General features: G+C 41.0%; 1 protein-coding gene across 3 annotated transcripts in view; it reads left to right on the top strand.

Annotated features, from left to right (window-relative positions):
• The window catches only part of ZNF536 (zinc finger protein 536), a 569,889-nt gene that overhangs the window by 95,373 nt on the left and 459,806 nt on the right, over nt 1–14,710 (top strand). For all 3 annotated transcript variants that reach the window (XM_040410154.1, XM_040410153.1, XM_040410155.1), the window contains exons 2-3: nt 811–877; nt 4,151–4,227. The gene's annotated coding sequence lies outside the window, so the exon portion shown is untranslated. The remainder of the gene's footprint in view (nt 1–810; nt 878–4,150; nt 4,228–14,710) is intronic.

The raw sequence follows: 14,710 nt of genomic DNA, 5'->3' as shown, positions 1-14,710 counted from the left end.
CCCCATACTGCCCCTTTAACCCAACATCCACCCCCCTCTACAATACCTATTATTTATTTTGCTTTGGCAATGCTAAATGTTTGACTTGGACGTGCCAATAAAGCTTTATTGAATTGAATTAAATTGATAGATAGATATGAGAGATATATAAGAGATGATAGATAGATAGATAGATAGATAGATAGATAGGAGATAGATAATAGATAGAAGAGATAGATAGATATGAGATAGATAGATAGATAGAAGAGATAGATAGATAGATAGATAGATAGATAGATAGATAGATAGATAGGAGATAGATAATAGATAGATAGATATGAGATAGATAATAGATAGAAGAGATAGATAGATAGATAGATAGATAGATGATAGATAGATAATAGATAGATAGATATGAGATAGATAGATAGATAGATAGATAGATAGATAGATAGATAGATAGATAGATAGATAGGAGATAGATAATAGATAGATAGATAGATAGATAGGAGATAATAGATAGAAGATAGATAGATAGATAGATAGATAGATAGATAGGAGATAATAGATAGAAGATAGATAGATAGATATGTATGAGATAAATAGATAGATAGATAGATAGATAGATAGATAGGAGATATATAAGTTCAGTAGACGGATGGGTAGATATAAAAAGATATGAAATATATAAAAATAATGAATATGATATAGATACACCGATTAATCAAATCAGTCATAGTTGGATAGATATGACACATACTGTAGATGGATAGATTATTTATTAGTCATGTTGGATACTTTATAATAATCCGCGCTCTTTTTATTTTACAGAACCGGTTCCATTCCTGTGTTTTCCTCCATCAAACATTCAACTGACCCAGCAGTGCAAGATCTACAGGTGGGTCCCCAGTATCCGTGCCGTACGGTCCAGTATAAGAGCGCGCAGGATTCTGTGCCCCGCCCGTCCAGCGCGCCCTCTTCTGTTACATCTCTTCACCTTTTACGTCCCTTTTTTCCAATATTTTGGATGATCTATCATTTTGCCAGGATTATACTCTTCTTGAGTCACTGCAGTAAAATAAGAACATGAAGAAACTGTAGTCTTCATTTTAAATTTCCCGTTTCATTTACACAGCTTCTATGCAGACCCGTGTATCTCCGTGGTAACAGACTACAGAAAGACAACCCTGTGTAGCCTGATGCCACAACCATGGGTTACACTTTTCTTTCAGCCCCTGCTCCTATTAGTTTACATTCCATAGAAGAGGAGGATGGGTGACCACCATCATGGAGACACATAGCTCTGTATAGAAGCTGCATACACAAAACGGGTCTTTTTAACCCTCTGTTCCCTGACACTGTGACATTCTTTAGCCGGGCAATGTCTTGTCTCCTGTTTCTTTGGACTCTAGTCAGTGGCATTCCAGCTGTGTAGCCAAACTACGACTCCCAACATGTCCTGATAGATGAAAGTGTATTCAGAATGCCATTGGCGCTATATTAGCCCACCGTGATGATATAAGGGCTTAGCCAGAAGATGCTCTGATAAAATAGTGATGTCACACGGAAAAGGCAATAATTCCATTCACATAGTCACTGTTTTGCCTGTTTTCAATGGCTTCCCAGTTCTCCATCTTTCATTATACATCATCCAAAAGAGAGTTATCCAAAATGTCCCTTTCTCTCTACCCCTCCAATTTAATAGATCATCTCCCAGGAGACACTGGTAAACAAAAATTCAGATTCTCTCCATTCACATCCAGAGCAGCTTTTAAAATTCTGATGTTACCATTGGAAACAGCAGGGTGGCGCCAAACTGCTGACTGATGTGTGACCCAAAGGGGGTATCCCATGGCTAATGTAAAACATGAAAATTATACACCATGTTGTACGTGACAATCTCTTTCTAACAAAGCTAGAACCAGCCCTGTACCTCACATGGATCCAGAGATCTCCCCAGTGGCCAGTGGCAGTTAAAAGATGGAACTGAGCATGTGTGTCCACCTCAGTGAGGTGGACATAGAAATTAGAAAGAGAACAAACAGCAGGTGGCGCTATAGAGAGAGATTTCATTGAATAGGTCACTGGCTGTACAAAATTTAAAATTACAGGCAATTGCAAAAGTATTCAGATCCAGGTGCTGGTTTGAAAACCGTAGATTAGACCTGCTCCGATCTGACACTGATGGCATATCCTAGTGGTATGCCATTAATGTCCCGCGCTGGCCAACCTCTTAAACCTTTAAGGATTTTCTGTTTTTTCAATTCCGTTTTTTACTCCCAGCCTTCCGGGAGCCATAACTTTTTAATTTTCTGTTCACATAGCTATATGAGGGCTTGTTATTTGCAGAACAAAATTGCATTTTTTTTAATAGCACAACTTAATATTGCATACGATGTAGTGCAAAGCTGGAAATAAATTCCAAATGGGGTGGAGTTGGGAGAAAAATGCAATTCCGACACAGTTTTATAGGTTAAATTTTTATGTTGTTCCTTATGTAGTAAAACCAGTGCTCTTCATTCTCTAGACCAGTGCTCTTCATTCTCTAGACCAGTGCTCTTCATTCTCTAGACCAGTGCTCTTCATTCTCTAGACCAGTGCTCTTCATTCTCTAGACCAGTGCTCTTCATTCTCTAGACCAGTGCTCTTCATTCTCTAGACCAGTGCTCTTCATTCTCTAGACCAGTGCTCTTCATTCTCTAGACCAGTGCTCTTCATTCTCTAGACCAGTGCTCTTCATTCTCTAGACCAGTGCTCTTCATTCTCTAGACCAGTGCTCTTCATTCTCTAGACCAGTGCTCTTTATTCTCTAGACCAGTGCTCTTCATTCTCTAGACCAGTGCTCTTTATTCTCTAGACCAGTGCTCTTAATTCTCTAGACTAGTGCTCTTCATTCTCTAGACCAGTGCTCTTCATTCTCTGGGTCAGTATGATTACAGTGATGCCACATTTTTTTTAAAGTTTTTCTAGTGTTTTGATCATTAAAACTTCAAAAAAATGTAATTTTTGTCTGTGCCTCTCCATATGAGGAGCTGTGGAATGTGTCATTTTTTGCAGGAGGATCTGTAGTGTTTATTAATATTATTGGAGTTTTCTGTCTTTTTAATCCCTTTTTGATAGATTTTTTTGGGAGTTGAGTTGTAATTGTGGGATGCAGCTATGCAAATTATGTTTATTTTTTAATTGTTTATTTTTAATACGGGGATTATTAAAAAAATGTAATTGTTCTTTTTTATATTTTGAAAAACGTTTTAAAACGTTTTCTTTTTTACACTTATTTTATGTCCCTCTAAGAGTTAACATGCAATCGTCTGATCCCATCTCCCATAGACCTCAATGATTTCACACTACAGCCTATAGGAAATTCACTATGTTCCTATGGAGCCCAGCTACAGGCAGGGCTCCATAAGAACATTGCTGTGTCCGGCCTTGGAGCCTTCAGAAGGCCAAAGGCTGCCATAGCAACCAAATGGCTCTCTTGACTTCGGACGGCGGAGCCATTTGGGTCCCGGGAGCACAGTGCTCCTAGGGTTTCACCACTCCGATGTCATGGTCACAATTGACCATGGCATTTGAAGAGTTAAATATCAGTGATCAGTGTTAATGTCTATCACAAACAATGCCTCCGGGTGTCTGCTGTGTAGAACACCCAGCGGCGAAGCAGGTAATATCTTTAGAACGGGGTTTCACATGCCCCCGGGTGTCTGCTGCGAAGTAGGCGCCATCTTTAAAGTGTGTACTTCAGCCGGTGGAGACCATTAAGGGGTTAAGAAATGTGTTACCTATTAATTTGAGGGTTTTTCTCCCCTTTCTGCTTCATGCAGTGGCGTCAGAGTTTGAGATATTTGCTCTGAGCCAATAAAATGTTTCCTTCAAATCGAACCCTCCCTTCTCCCAGTCTGACTGAGAGACTGTAACATGATCCCCCAGACACTAAGGGAGAGATTCTGCTGCAGCTGCATCCCCCTCCTCCCTCTCCTCAATGTCTTGTATTTTCCGTTTCAGTTTAGCCTATTTTTTATTTTTTTGTGAGTGAAGAGTTTTCTGATTAGTAACTGCTCTCTAATCCGTGCACACATACCTTTAATAATGAAACCTGCACCATAGGTTAGAAATATTACTAATGGACGACTGATAATGAAATAGCGCCCTCTCCCCATCTCTCCTCCAGGAATGAATCTCCGCGCCCTCTCAGCACTCAGCGGTTGACAATACAGACAGATCTGAATGTTTGATTCTACAGACCGGGTAAGTGTAATTTTATACTAATTGTGTTACTTCATTCTATTGTCCATATGACAACTACTCCGTCACTCCACTGTCAGCGTTCCAGACTCATTGCCTTGTCGCTGAACCCTGATCAGTGTAGTCAGCGATATTCCACCGGAAAAATTAGGGTTTATTTCCTGGCTAATCTCTCTTAAGTCCTCCCTACTTGTATCTTCCCGGTGTATCACTCACCCACCTGTCAACATTGCGGTGCCCAGAATATCCTGCCGGTGGCATCCCAAAGTCCTCAGTCAGCACTGCCCCTCAGTCCATTTCATCGCCATACTCATAGATTGGTGGCAAGTCGTCTAGATCAGGGTCATCAAAGTCTCAGGTCTCACTCTGCTTTCTTAAAGGAAGAGTAAACCTAGAAATGAATGCTAGAAGTATGCAAGAAGAAGTAAGGCTACTTTCACACTTGCGTTTGTTGCGGATCCGTCATGGATCTGCATAAACGCATCGGTTCAGATAATACAACCGCATGCATCCGTTCAGAACGGATCCGTTTGCATTATCTTTAACATAGCCAAGACGGACCCGTCTTGAACACCATTGAAAGTCAATGAAGGACGGATGCGTTTTCAAAAAGGGATACATCTCCCTTGACTTACATTGTGTGTCAGAACGGATCAGTTTGGCTTAGTGTTGTCAGACGGACACCAAAATGCAGCGTTTTGGTGTCCGCCTCCAAAGTGGAATGGAGGCGGAAGGGAGCCAAACTGATGCATTCTGAGTGGATCCTTATCCATTCAGAATGCATTAAGGGCAAAACTGATCCGTTTTGGACCGCTTGTGAGATCCCTGAACGGATCTCAAAAACGGAAACCAAAACGCCAGTGTGTAAGTAGCCTAAGCCACTTTTCTTACAGCTAGCCTTTTACATTTCTAAATTTAAAAGGCAAGCATACACGTCCTAATCTGCCACAGCCTATGGCAAGCTTTGCCAAGGTATTTAAGACACTTTCCCCTGTAGGAGGGTGCCTGAGCAATAGGTTCTCTAGCTTGCTAGTATATGTGAAGTTACACTGTTCTTCCATTCTGATTTCCCATGCTCAACCTCTGCCAGTTTACCGAATTTGACCTTGTGCTTCCTGATCTGACTACAGCCTATCTCCCGTATTGAACCTGAGCCGCTTGCCTTGACCTCCTGCCTGTTTACTGGATTGAACGGAGCTCTGCCTGTCCACTGACTACGCTCTAGCCTGTCCCCTTGGTGCCACACACCAGTTTGTCTTGATCCGCCTGGATCAACTGTCACTGAACAGAGACTACGTCAAGAGACAGTGACCTAATGATTCTCCCGCAGTGGAGTCCAGATCCCTGTACATGGGGGCTACTTGGGTAACACCCTTTGATGTAACGCCGTGTCACATCTGTTCAGTGACACAGTGACTCCACACCCATTTTGTGACACGCTCTAAGATATCAAAATCCTTTCACTAGCGACCACTACAATTGTCGCTTTTGTCATAAATTTCTAGGCAAAACGACAGACAAACAGTACACTGTAGAATTCCTTTAAGAATGACAGAGGGATGGCAAACGATCCTTAAAAAAGTGCTGCAGATTTTTTTATTGGGAATGCAAGTATTTACTAAAATAGGCATGTCAAATATGACAACTCCCATACACCTGACATGAGGTTCAGGGTGCGATCCAAATCCGTTCCACAATTTAGCGGAACAGGTGTGGACCTATTCATTTCAATGGGGCCTCAAAAGATGCAGACAGCATACCATACCATGTGCTGTCCGCATCCGTTGGCCCCGCCAAAAAAATATAGCAAATGTCCTATTCTTGTCCGCAACCGGGGACAAGAATAGGCATTCTCTATATAGCGCCGGCCATGTGCGGTCCGCAAAATGCGAAACGCACACACGGCTGGTATCCGCAACTTGCGGACCGCAAAACACTTACAGTTGTGTGAATATAGCCTCAGTCTGCAATCTGCAGACTCATTACTTGGGGTCCTCTAGTTAACATGTCCAGCGGAAGACGTCGGCACCTCCGAGACGTTTCTGTTGAGCTGGAAACATACTAGGGGCGAGTCTATAGACGATTGCAATCAAGAAGCACATACCCTCTCCAGCACGGGAATGATTTCAGACTAGGTGGCAGAAACGGGGAGAGCGTTTTGTGCTGTCACTTCACAGAATGTCACCGTGCTAAAGAGATTTAGCCGTCTAGAAAATCACTTCCTGGATAGAAGCCGCTGCTGCTCCAACCTGATAGCATTATGCATCAAGAAATTAATTTTGCATAGTATACAATTTATGTGTCTTATGGGCCACCTTGTTTAAAAACTGCTTACCTCCCGAATATGAGAATTTCCCTGAGTCTGACTTACTTTTATTTTTGGGTTTCTTTTTTTTTTTTTTACTACGGCAGTCAGACTTGAATTTGCTGTTTTATTCTTACCTTCTTAGTAAAAATCCTTTTATCACACAATAGGTAATTTATATCCATTACAACCCCTTCAATCGTATTCAGCGAGCCTGTCAGTGCCTTTGGCACAGTAATGATTAATGTGATCTAATAATAGGCTGCCATTATAATACCTTAGTAAAACATGTACTAACATCCCATTCACATCTACCGAATTCATAGCTTCCTATAACATTTGTGCTGAAAGACAGGATTACTGTTTTGTAGCTCAGCCCCCCCCCCCCTCCCGCTACTCAGACGTAATGAAATTTACTATTGCCAGCCCTCGCTGCGAGCGTTGGAGGGGGGTAATCTCAACAGTAAGGTCTGCATTGCTATGGATCAGTATATTAACCCAGACACCTGACTCTTACATAAGGGGCTTTATTCGTTATTACAGATTAAAACCAATACAAGTCAGATGAACTGGATTCTCTAGACCTGCATGGATGGAACATATAGGGATGGGACAAGGGGTAGGCAGAGTAGGCTAAAGTGCTATGTAAGGGAGGGTGCGATTTCTGGAAGTGCATGGCATTGCGAACTGCATATATGTGGAGGGCGGAATGTACTGTCAGGAAGACCGCTAGGGATTCGGTTAAAGAGAGGGGGCAAGTAAATAAATGATTGACCCTTTAGCAACTTTTTTGTGTTGGGGCATTCAGAACCCCTCTGCCTTGGGCATCAAGAGAACAAGACTCATCACTACCATTGCCCTGCCACCAAATACTACCCAGATGGATGGATAGTTTCTCATTGGCCACCCAACACTGATGTCCACCATTTTTAGAACTGCTAATAGGTCCCCCATTTGCATGGTTTTGGTGTTATACTGTTCTTTTAACGGTAGATCGGGATGCCACATGGCTCCCATACTCCCCAAAATTGAATGGAAACCCCATACATCTAGTCAGCTCTCCGCTGAAGTTTGGGCCAGCCATAGTGTGGACCCCCAGTGGAGAGATAACCAGTCTCCACTGAAATGAATGTAGGTTTGTAGTATCCTATGAGTGAGGATGGTAGGTTCTCAGTGCCTTCTTCACTCCATTGAACGTTGGGCAGCCCTAGTCCAGGACCTCAGTGGTTAGGTGGCCACCACATACTGTACCACCCCTTTGTAGACAGGCTTCACTGAAATGGATGGAGGTTGTAGTCCTATGAGTGAGGGCACTTATAGGTACCCATAACTTCAATGTATTCAATGGAAACCACAAATACATGACCATCACTTTATTGAAGATTGTGTTAGTCCCCTTCTGTACCCTATGTAAAAAGGTGACCAATAGCATATTTTTAGCCATTCTCCACTGAAATTCATGTTAGTTGCAGCATTCTGTGAGATCACAGGTGTATGTAGGTTCCCACAACTACAATTAATTGAATGTAAGCTATGTACAGGTAAAACACATGCAAATCGAGATATTTCAAGCCTTTATTAGTTATAATTTGGATGATTATGGCTTACAGCTTATGAAACCCCAAAGTCACAATTTTGAGGTACCCTTTGCTCAGGGGGTATGAAATAATTAACTGACTAGAGTGTGACACTTTGAGGCTGGAATATTGAACCTTTTCACAAAATTCTAATTTTAAACTGCATTAATTAATTCCTTTTAATTTGCATTGCTGAAATAAATGGACTTTTGCACGATATTCTAATTTTTCGAGTTTCACCTGTATATGTGGTCAGCTCTCTTTTGAAAATTGGACCAGTGGAAAATGACCACCATGTGTTTGCAGCCATCGTCTACTGAAATTAATCTAAATAAGAGAACCCTGTAAGTGCTGGCACTTGTAGGTTCCCATAACTTCAATTAATTCAATGGAAGCCATGTGTATGAAGTCAACTGTTCACTGATGATTGGACCAGTCCTGTTGAAGAGGTGGCCACCACATATATGCAGTCAGTCTCCACTGAAATAACTGTTACACTTTCCCATGAGTAAGGGAGTTTGTAGGTTCCCAGAACTCACCTTCCTTCGAAAGAAACCACCCATATGTGGTCATTGCTTTATTGTAGGTTGGGCAGGCCCACTCCTGACCCCTTAATGGAGAGGTGACTGCCACATATTTTCAGACAATCTCCACTGAAATTAATATTGATTGTAGTATTGTATGGGTGAGGGTGGTAGGTTTTCATAAACCCCACTTATTAAATGGAAGCTTTGCGTATGTGGTCATCCCTTTATTAAAGTTGTATCAGTCCTGGTCCAGGTCCCTAGTAAAGAGGCAAGCAACAACATATGTCAACTGACATATCCTATAAGTGAGGGCACTTGTAGGTTCAGACAACTCCAATGAATTCAGTGGAATCCTGTGTATTCATTGAAGATTGGACCAGCCCTAGTCTGAACCTTCAATGAGATAGATGGTCACCACATTTTTTGCAGCCATTCTCCACTAAAATTAACCTTAGATATGGTATCCTATCAGTGAATGGACTTGCAGGTTCCCATGACTCTCATTAATTGAACAAAAGCCATGTAAATTTGGTCAACTCTCTATTGACGATTGAACCACCACATTTTTTAAGCCTTTGTCTACTGAAATGAATGTTAGTATCAGTATCCTATGAGTGATATGAGTGATAGGTTCCCATAACTCCCATTAATTCAACGGAAGCTACGTATATGTAGTCTACTCCTCATTGAAGATTGGACCAGTGCTAGTCCAGACCTTTACATGTCCATTTCATTCCATTAAAATGAAACTTCATTTTCCTATGAATAAGGGCACTTGTACTTTCTCTTAACTCCCATGAATTTGATGGAAGCCACGTATGTGTAGTCAACTCTTTATTAAGGGTTGGTCTACGACTGGCTCATTCTCGATCAGTTGAGGGTCTGCTAAAACCTTTTCTTTTCAAAGTGTTGTCATCCGTCATATGTGAAATATGAAGATGACAGTGAACCTAGTGAAATCCTTCTTTCTGTTCTCGAATACCAAGTCAACAAGCAACATTGCTCAGCTCTATTGTTTTACTTATTGGTTCATTACCACTCTCTATTTACAGTACCTTTCCAAAGAAAGGATGCAGGTCCGAATCATAGAGATTCACATTCATCACATTTTAGCATATTTCAGTGTAAATTTCATGCAGAGTGTTGACGATCTAGCAGTACCCCTCCCCCGCTCCTTAACAATATGCATTCATATGAAGCCTATTTTGTCCTCCTCTTCGATTTCTTATTTTTAAAATTACAGAGCTGACATGATTGGAATTTAGATTCCAGAGTCCATTTGTATCACCAAATCCATATTTATGTTCTGATTGAGCTGGTATCGAGCTTTCTGTCATATATTAGTATCTTTTGTTTATGGTCTTCTATGCGCATATCAATTTATCTATTAACCTCAAGTGTATATTTTATTATTTTTTGCCTCAGCAATAAATATTACCTGCATAGTCTGTGCATTGGAACAGATATTGACAATGTCCGGACTTGATTAATTTCAAGGTAAGTAAATGCATGGAGAGGGGGAAAAAATGAGGCGAGGAACACAAGATGCAATCATTTCTTAAAGAAAAGGGAAATTTACTGAGATTGCGAGGATATTTTGTGCATTGTGATTGTTATTTTCCAGTAGACTGGTGTCTTCTCAACAATCCCCATTCCATAGAAAGCCATTTTGAAACTGTGCTCCACTATGACTGTTGGGACACTGGTTAAAGGAGTTTAAATTTGATAGTGGGGAGCCTGTTTTGTTGCATGGGGCCATATCAGTAGCTCTCAGGACTGGGGGACTAGGTCATGTTCCCTTTGGGACTTTGAATTCAGTAGGCAAAGTTGGTTGGGTCAGATGGAAAGACAGAGAAAGGAACTTTTCCTTTAAAAAATCTTTGCATGCATGAGCGAGTCGGAAACACAAGATGGTCCAAAGGAGGCGCAGTAAAAAATTGGCAAAAGGAATGCAATTGTACAATAAATATCTTACTTTAAATACTGGTGACTCATGCGTCAGTCAGCATAAACTGTTCATCATAATCAACACAACGTCCAGAACCTCATGGAGGTAAGTCGTTGAATGCAATTTGCATGACTGAAGCTGCCTTGGGAGAGGTTTTAGAACAGCAGTGTAAGCGGCAGGCGATATATGTAATTTTCAATGCAGCGCCATATTTTTAGACCCTAAAAGAGGATGAGGAACATTTGATTATGCTAAATTTACAGTATAGCACTCCTGAAGGATATTATATGAGCTGCAGATAAGGTTACATAATGATGTGTTATGGAGCAATAGGACGTGTCCCTAAAACAGAGAGGTTCTTGACTCAAGTCGTATTTATTGGATTCTCAGTGATTTCTGTACGGAAAGCTTCTTATACCAGAAGATTTGGCATCACATTGGTTAATTGAAGTTGGCTGCAATTGCAGAAGCTGGTATCACTTAGAGACCGAAAAAGAGCGAGATGCATTCTAAATTCTCCGCAGACATACATCCAAAACTCATGCCAAATATAGACTGAGATTTACTGAAGTCAGTTGAGAATTTATGACCACTTTGGGAGGCTGCCATGCCACTCTGGGGGATACCCTCTACACCGAGATAGATGTGAGTGGTGGTTAATGGACATTTAAATGAACGTCGCTTAGAATGCTAATGGCTGCCATACTTTTGTGAATAACCCCCTTGACACAATTGCCATTCGGGTGAAATACAAGTGTCTCAAAAGTCAACGTTTGTAGAGCCAAGCGAGCAATCTTACCATTACTGAGCAACATAAACAGGATATATTGTATCAGAGGGAAGGTTGATGCCCTAAACTACCTGAACCCTGTCATTTAAAGGACTCTGGCTGAGTATTTTTTTGTACATTACCACTGCTACTATTATTGATGTACAGCACATTCTGGTTCCAGTAAAGGTTCCCTATACAGTAGACTAGTTGATAAAAATTGACAGTTTGAACCATAATGAATGTTTAGTGGATGAAATTTGGCAATGATTGATCATTTTGGCTAACCTATGACAATGGCCAATTTCAAATATATTTGACCAGGATCTTTCATTGTGTGGAAATAAGTCAGCCATGTTTGAAATCTTTGTCTGATGCTCACATGATAGATCTTTAATTCTTAATCTTTACGGTAAGAGCAGTGAAACTATGGAGCTCTCTGCCTGAGGAGGTGGCGATGGTGAGTTCACTAAAAGAGTTCAAGAGGGGCCTGGATGTATTTCTGAAGTTATAGCTATTAGAGATGGGTGGTTGATCCAGGGAGTTACTCTGATTGCCTGATTGGAATCGGAAAGGAATTTTTTTCCCCTTAACCCTTTAAGGACCCATGAGGTAGCTGTACATCATGGCTCCGATTCCCAAAACATGGCGCCCGCTCGCACGTGCAGCGGGGTTTCTGCTATTTTAATTAGCAGAGACCAGTGGCACTTGTATGCAATCAGCCATAAGGCTGATCGCATACATCTTACCCTACAGATGCCGTGGTCAAATGTGACCACGGCATCTGCGCAGACTGGAATCGGAAGTCGGGCGCTTCCGATCTGGTAACAGCTTTCCCTGGCTAAGATCGGGGAACCTATTACCTTGCACTAATTGACCGAAGCCTCTAGCCGGCTTCAGAGTCAATTAGATGTATATATCAATACAGGCCACTAAGCAAATTAAGTCTTCAATGATGGCTATTTTGCCATCACTGAATACTATGGGCAATCGAATGATTGCCAGTTATTGTCACCCAAGGTGACTTAATAAAAGTAAAAAAAAAGTTTTTACAAAACCTAAAAGTTCAAATCGCCCCCCTTTCCTTAAAATAAAAATACTTAACCAATAAAAAAATAAACATCATGGGCATCGCCACGTGCGTAAATGCCCATACTATTAAAATATAACAATATTAATGGCATACGACAAATGGCGTAGCAGGGAAAAAAATAAAAACAGCCAATTTGCCATTTTTTGTCACTTCAACTACCCAATTATTTTTTTATATAAAGTGATCAAATTGTTGCACACACTTAAAATTTGTATCACTGAAAAGAACAGATCGTCCCACAAAAAAATGAGCCCTCACACAGCCCCGTACACATAGCTACAAAAAAATTATAGGGGTCAGAATATGGTTATGAAATAAACATTTTTTTTTCCTCAAAGGTTTAAAAAAAAAAATCAGTATTAAAACGCAAGTGTGGTATTGTTGGAACCGAACTATAGTGTACAGTGTAAAAAAATAAAATAAAAACCTTTATCAGAATTGCGTTTTTTCGCAATTCTGCCCCATTTGGAATTTTTGTCCCGCTTCCTACTACATGGTATGCAACTGTAAATGGTGCCATTAGAAAGTACAACTTGTCCCGCAAAAAATAAGCCATCATAAGGCTATGTGAATGGAATAATAAAAAAAGTTAGGATTATGGGAAGACGGGGAGTTAAAAACAAAAAAGTAAAAATGGAAAATCCCAGTTAAGTGGGGAAAATTGGCTTCTACCTCACAGTTTGTTTTTTTGTCTTCCTCTGGATCAACTTGCAGCATAACAGGCCAAACTGGATGGACAGATGTCTTTTTGCGGCCTTATAAACTATGTTACTGTGATAGGTATTTCATATATACAGTCAGGTCCATAAATATTGGGACATCGACACAATTCTAACATTTTTGGCTCTATACACCATCACAATGGGTTTGGAAATGAAACGAAGATGTGCTTTAACTGCAGACTGTCAGCTTTAATTTGAGGGTATTTACATCCAAATCAGGAGAACGGTGTAGGAATTACAACAGTCTGCATATGTGCCTCCCACTTGTTAAGGGACCAGAAGTAATGGGACAATTGGCTTCTCAGCTGCTCCATGGCCAGGTGTGTGTTATTCCCTCATTATCCCAATTACAATGAGCAGATAAAAGGTCCAGAGGTCATTTCAAGTCTGCTATTTGCATTTGGAATCTGTTGCTGTCAACTCTCAAGATGAGATACAAAGAGCTGTCACTATCAGTGAAGCAAGCCATCATTAGGCTGAAAAAACTAACCCATCAGAGAGATAGCAAAAACATTAGGCGTGGCCAAAACAACTGGAACATTCTTAAAAAGAAGGAACGCAGCGGTGAGCTCAGCAATACCTGAAAAACAAAAAGATCAGGCAATTGAAATCCTATGTAGCCAACCCTATTCTGCTCCAACATCTGCTATTGGGGAAGAGTCTCGAGGCCCAAATACACAATTGTCATTTTCAGCTCACAAACCATCACATACAGTGTATGGCCTGCTTGAAGGTCGCCTGATAGCTATCTTTTCTGACTTACACATACACATACACACTAAGCGTGTTTCTGTTGTCAATGGGGAGAGAGGAGAAAGTTGCTGCCAGAGACTTCTCGTGGTGGCTTATCTTCAAGGAGAACAAAAGGATTGGGGTATGATTTCAGGGGAGAGATGATGTCATCTGACTATCGACCAGCCCTGCAAAAATGGTGAATCTGGCCTCCAATGTTCTAATGTCAGTTGAGCATAAGTTGACTACCAGCTTCAATCCATTGTTTACCTTCTCATTGCTTATGTGACTCTCTCAGTCTTGGACTAAGTCTACTGAAAAAGGGGTTTGGCTCTTATTGGACAGCTTTGGGACCATCCGTTTTCAGATGCAGCCACCATAGATAATGTTGACCAAATTGTTATTCTTTAGTCTTCTATGTTAAAGCCCAACCCTACTGAACTGTGAGATCATCCACTACAGTCTAAGACTTTGAGAGACATCACATCACTGGGATGGGGAAAGGGTGATGTCATGTTGAGTAGAGTCAAGTCTGAAAACCACAATAAAGGGTGTGGCTCATCTCTATGATCCAAATAGACAACTGGATCCTTGTAGCAAATGTTTAGGTTTGGTGTTGTCAGTTTTTAACATCTGAAATTTTCCCTGGTGACCAAGGACTTGTTTATTACGTTGCCTATAAAAGATATCCGGGCAATGTAAGACAGGCACAAACAATAGATCATAACAAAGAAGCCAACAGCTGCTATGCGTCAGGAACGGTTAATGTATCCGTCATATTGAGCCCTAATCCCTGACGTCGCCCATCTCACT

Source organism: Bufo bufo, chromosome 10 (assembly GCF_905171765.1).
Source record: "Bufo bufo chromosome 10, aBufBuf1.1, whole genome shotgun sequence".
NCBI classification, from domain to species: domain Eukaryota; kingdom Metazoa; phylum Chordata; class Amphibia; order Anura; family Bufonidae; genus Bufo; species Bufo bufo.
Note: the sequence above shows the minus strand (reverse complement) of the source record. Positions and strands in the feature narration are given on the sequence as shown.